We start from the raw sequence: 5,990 nt of genomic DNA on the forward strand, positions 1-5,990 counted from the left end.
GTGATTCTTTACCAGTTTCCCTGGCATTGGGGCATTTCTGGGTTCACAGCTGTGATGGCTGAGTGTTTAAGGTGTTAGAGTCAATAATCCAATAGGGTTCCCCTGCACAGGTTTGAATCCTGCTCACACCGAGGCCTGTGTTTTAGCTAGTCTCTAAGCCGGGCAACACCTCTGTACAACCGCCTGAGACACTCTCAGTTCTCTTCCCACCCCAAGTAAATCCTGTTCTGCTCCTTTCATAGAGATCCCTGGCACACCACTTCATGCTGTGTCCCTGAGGTGTCAGGCAAACTCTCAGCACCTGAAGCCTCTGCCACTCACCTGGTGCCCCATAGATCAGCCATAGCCCTGTTTCTGCTCCTCTCTCTAGCATGCAAAAGGTGACAAAAGTCAGTGGCTACAGGGTTGCAGAACTAACAGAGGAAAAAAAAAAAGCTGCCCAGCAGCCACCTCTGCCCCTGCACCTCCCACCTAGCAGGCCTGGCCGACAAGCTCCTCCTCTTCCCCTTCAGGACCTCCTGCCGGCCATTGATGGGGTGTGCTGGAGGAGTGAGGAGAGAAAGAAGTGGGGCAGGACTGCCTAGGTCGCCTAAATGGAAGCGGGCAAAAGACAGGCTTTCATGGCATTTGAGAAAGCAAAGTAGAGCCTTGGAAGTCCCAGCAGGGTTTGTGGCGAAGGAATTGTCCACAGAGCCCATCAAGACTTCAGCTCAGATTGCAGGATTCAAAGTCCCGAGTGCTGGCCCTTACACCATGGGACCAATAGGGAACCCTCTGACCTCTGCTGAGGATGACCCTGTGCAGGCAGCCCTGCATTTGCTCACCAAGTTGTCATGTAGCAGTTTGCTGCAGCTCCCAGAGACCTTTCTTAATCCAGATTGAGAGGCCAGTGGGCATGTGAGGAAGTTGCCCCTTCAGTCCCAGGCAGTACATAGCCTTTCCTAGTCCTGGGGAAAAGAGGTCATGTCAAATAACATCCTGGAGAAATGCTTTCTTTCATTTTGAGAGGAACAGTTCTTTTTTCATCTGATAAGGGACTTGAAACCTGTACCCTCAGATTAAAAGTCTGATGTTTTATCAACTGAGCTAGGCAGGTTCACACGTGAAAGAAACAAATTTCCTGCAGAAGAGAAACTAGTCATGAAAATGAAGGCCGGAAACAATACAGAAAACCTGCTACTCTCACTATCTTAGCAGTCCTAGCTCCAGCCTGCTCCTTCATCTGGAGCCCTGAGGCCTTATTATTTTTTTAGTTAAATATCAAATCCGCAGTTTGAGAAAACTGAGAAAACATAGTTATACAAAGCAAAACAAAATCACAAACAGAAATGTCATTGGAAATACAAAAACAAAAAAGGAAAATGCAATCCCCATCACTATATCATGCCTGGGCCATTCCTGTATCGACAGCACCCACGAAGGTCCCTGTGTGCTTACGAGAAACCTGGAGGAACTCATACCACAGCCTGAACATGAAACTCAACTGCTCCCAGGTGCTGCAGTAAAACCCTTTCCCTGCTGTGACGTTGCACTCCATAGGATTTTATGAAAATATGCTAATGAGTGTGAATATAATGTAACTGGAATATGCTCCATGCAAAAGGTCTCTTGTAAGGTATCATTACAAAGCTTATTATCTACTGTGTGTGTTCATCCTATTTGTATAAACAGATCATTCTTGGATCTGAAACTAGAAATATGAACTATAACTCTGAGGTCCTGTTGTAATGATGCAAAGTGTGGGCCATTAATACTGGTTTGGACTCTTGATGGCTCCCATCAACCAGGACAATAGACTGGAGACGGCTCTGTTCTGCATCATCTGTGAGTTAGGCCAGGAAGAATGAAGGCTTGGGGTCTCCCAGGACATGTGACCATGTCACCTAGTACAGGAATCCATCTTAAATCTGGGGCTTTTCCCCAGGAGAGAGACAAAAGATTCCTGCCTTGTACCAAAGCTGTATAAGGGGGTGGAACAGAAGAAAGGTGGTTGCAGTCATGAGACATCCCCTAGCTACCACCTGAGCTGGAACAAGGACTATACCAGGTGAAAAGATTGGGCCCAGACAAGAAATAAGTCTAGAATGATTTTATCCTGATTTTTTACTGGCCGCAGACACAAAGCGAGTCAAATTACAGTTTCTGTTTGGAGTCAGTTCATACACATGAATCTGGAGGCTTTTAATTTCTTAGGTTCTGCTGCCATTTCATTTCTGTCCTGTTCCAAGATTTATTGTTGTGAAAAGCAACGTTAGGCGTTTGGGAGTGTCCCCCCTGGTCCTGCCTGCCACCTCTGGGCAATTTAAAATGGCCCGGGGCAGGAGCGGCGCCAGGCTTTTTGGCACCCTAGGCTCACGGCTATTACGCCGCCCCGTGCGCCAGTCCCGTGGCTCCAGTGGACCTGCCGCAGGCATTCCTGTGGAGAGTCCGCTGGTTCCGCAGTTCCGATGGACCTGGAGCAGGCGTGCCTGTGGATGCTCCACCGGAGCAGCGGGACCAGCGGACCCTCCGCAGGCACGCCTGCGGCAGGTCCACTGGAGTCGCCTGCCATCCCCCCGGCAAAATACCGCCCCCTCATAATCCTGGCACCCTAGGCGACTGCCCAGGTCGCCTAAATGGAAGCGCCGGCCCTGGCCCGGGGACCCCTGCCACCACCAGCAGTAGCACAAAGGAACTAAGGCGGCATCCTGCCCACCCTTGCTCCATGTGGCACACCACTCCCGGAAGCGGCTGGTATGTCTCTGCGGCCCCTGGGGTGGGGGGGTCTCCACGCGCTGCCCCCATCCTAAGTGCCAACTCTGCCAACTGTGCCAATGGGAGTTGCAAGGGTGGAGTCTGCGGGCAGCCATGATCAGAGAAGCCCCCAGCCCTCCTGCTTAGGGGCTGCTGCCAGAAGGGGATGCAGACTGCTTTCGGGAGATGCCCGAGGTAAATGCTGCACCCCTCACCCTCCCCTGCACCCCCCCCAACCCCAACCCAGATGCCACACCTGCACCCAAACTCCCTCCAAGCGCCTGCCCCCTGCACACCCTCCTGCAGCACAACCCCCTGACTGAGCCCAGACCCTGCACCCGAACTCTTTCCCAGACTCCAACCCCTCTCCCTCCCACACCCAAACTCCCTCCCAGAGCCTTAGGCAGGTGTCGGGGGGGATGGGGCAGGACTTGGTCCCATTCTGGGCACCACCAAAAATTATAAAAACCTGCCGCCCCTGTCCAGCCCAACCTTCTGCTGATGCACCTCAGCCCACACCTGTGCAGGGTTTGAAGCTTCCATTGCTTAAATTCCAGGACACTGAGGGATTTCAGCTCCACTTTGCCCAGAGGGAACCTTCACCCCACTCCCAACCAGGTTCTTGTCCATGGGATCACTTAGGCGGGCTGGGTCCCTTGGTGTCTTTTCACTCTCTGTGACAGGCCAGGATGCAATAACTGGGGCATCTGAGCACCCAGGACCTTCTGTGAGACTGCCATTCCCTTTCCCCTTCTGTGGTCTCGTCTGTCATTGACTCCAGCCTTTTTTCTATCCATAGTCAGCACCATCCAAAGCAAACTGCACTCACCTCAAAAAGACAAAGAGTCCTGTGGCACCTTACAGAGAAACAGACATATTGGAGCATAAGCTTTCGTGGGTGAATCCCCACTTCGTCAGATGAATGTAGTGGAAATTTCCAGTGGCAGGTATAAATATGCAGGCAAGAATCAATCTAAAGATAAGGAGGTTAGTTGAGTCAGAGAGGATGAGGCCCTCTTCTAGCAGCTGAGGTGTGAACACCAAGGGAGGAGAAACTGCTTTTGTAGTTGGCTAGCCAGGCACAGAATTCCCACTACATTCATCTGACGAAGTGGCGATTCACCCATGAAAGCTTATGCTCCTGGATGTCTGCTAGTCTATAAGGTGCCACGGGACTCTGTCTCTTTTTTTAGATCCTGACTAACACAGCTACCCCTGTGATACTCAAAAAGACAGTGTCCCCTGGTGGGTGTAAATCACTGACCTCTCTCCTCTCTGAGCACTGATTGCCCCTCTTTTCATTGCCTCTCAGTCTGTGCAGATGGGACCTTTCCCTCCAGTGCTGGAGCATTCGCCGTTCTCATCTACCATTGTCTCAAGCAGCACAGCGGGTGGGAATCTTAAATGTACCAAGGTGACTTAGGAGCAGAAACACTCCCAGACCTTGCATTCAGTTGGCACTTGCCCCTCACTCAACAGGATTAAAACTCCTGCAGGGAGACCGCTGGGCCACATCCCAGCTGGGCATGAGCAAAGTGAAAAAAAAACATGGAAAGGCTGAGAATTGAACACAGAGTCTCATACATGCAAAGCATGTGCTCTACCACTGAGCTACATCCCTAGATGAGCTGCATGTTACACTCAGAGCTGTCCTACTTCAAGAGCATCCAGTGGCTTAAGAGCAGCATGGGGGACACATTCCCTTTTCTGAGGGCCAAACCTGCTGTCCTGGAGGCTGCTGGTTCTTAGGGTCACTTTTCAGCAGGGCCAGATTCTATGTGTCGGGCAGAAAGAGTGGGTGCCCTGGACTCAGGGTGCAGAGATACACTCATCCTTCTCCCCTGCATTGGGTGGGAGGTGCGGCCACCTCCTGCTGGAAGGTAATGGGAGGGGAGGGGCGCTGTGAGATGCTCAACACCTGACGCTGGTGGCAGCAGTGGTGTGGAAAGCTCCAGGTATTTCTAGGATCTGCTCTTTCCACCTTCCTGTGAAGTCCAGCTTTCCCCAGCACATTCACTGCGGTGCAATTGGATCATTCTTTCCATGGCTGAACAGCAAAGAATCACTCCCAGTTTCCCTTCTAGCTGCAGCAGGATTAGCCTGTGTCAGTGGTTAATGAGGTGGATCTATTTGTAGATTGTTATTCATTCCCCACCTTGACAATACACACAGTCCCTTTCCTACTCAAATCCCCAGCATCTTGGTAGCAGGGGTTGGGTCCTGAGATTTTGAGTGTCTTTTTACCTTCCACCTGGAGTGAACTCAGCTTTTCCCCCATCCCAGACAATCCATGAAATAACAACAGGGGCATAAAGAAAGAGGGGAGGGAACATCTCACTGCCAGGGCTGGATGTGCCCAGGGCCCCCTGCTTCTCCATTGTTTCCATGGAATTTGGCCCCCTGCTTTGCACAAGGGACAGAGAAAGATCTTGCTGTTCCTATGGCTGTGCAAGGAAAATTGTGTTTCTGTATGAAAGAGAGGATGGAAATGGCCCCATGGTGGGACAATATCCTCAGGATTAAGCCCTAAGGACTCAGGCTGAGAACTGATTTAACTCCACTCATCTGGGATTTAACAAATTGTCTTCCATGGAGCAGGGCCAGTTCCAGTGTTTTTGCGACCCCAAGCGGAAAAAAAATATAAAAAAGCTGCAATCAGCGGCAGCTCTACCTCTGCTGCTTTTGGCCGCAAGTCTTTCCCTCTGAGAGGGACTGAGAGGCCCAATTGCCACAGAAGCCTCCCCATTCCATTGGCTGTCCCAGGTACCTGCTTGCTGCGCTGGGGCCTGGAGCCAGCCCTGCCATTGAGATGCTGGGAAGATGGGGGAATCAGGAAAAAACCACAGATTTGTTTATGTTGCAAGTGAAGAATAACTGAAGCTTTTTTGGTTTAAAGCCACTTTTCCCTGACTGGGAATTGAACCCAGGCCTTGGCAGTGAAAGTGCCAAACCCTAACCACTAGACCACCAGGGAGTTGATGGCATAGTTTTTATTCTCATTTATGCTACACTTTCTTAGGCTACTTTCTATCCACTTTCTGAAACCGCTCCATTGTCCACTCCCTGAGGGGATAGGAGCAGAGTGCAGGAATCCCTGTGCTCAGGGGCACAATCTGAGCCCAACCCAAGTCACTGAAACAAACTCAAATGATGCTTCCTCCAGCAGGACCACAGAGCCACACAAAAAAAACCCATGAGGAACAATCCTCCTCTGCCTTCATTTACCCTATCGCAACTCTCTCAGCAGCCAACTCTTG

The 5,990-nt window shown here is 51.1% G+C and overlaps 1 non-coding gene across 1 annotated transcript; it reads right to left on the reverse strand.

Annotated features, from left to right (window-relative positions):
- Nucleotides 1-5,635: 5,635 nt before the first annotated feature.
- TRNAE-UUC (transfer RNA glutamic acid (anticodon UUC)) lies at nucleotides 5,636-5,707 on the reverse strand. The gene has a single exon. It is a non-coding gene; the product is annotated as a tRNA-Glu (tRNA).
- Between the last annotated feature and the right edge of the window lie 283 nt (nucleotides 5,708-5,990).

The sequence above is a fragment of the Gopherus flavomarginatus genome, chromosome 17 (genome assembly GCF_025201925.1).
Source record: "Gopherus flavomarginatus isolate rGopFla2 chromosome 17, rGopFla2.mat.asm, whole genome shotgun sequence".
NCBI lineage: Eukaryota > Metazoa > Chordata > Testudines > Testudinidae > Gopherus > Gopherus flavomarginatus.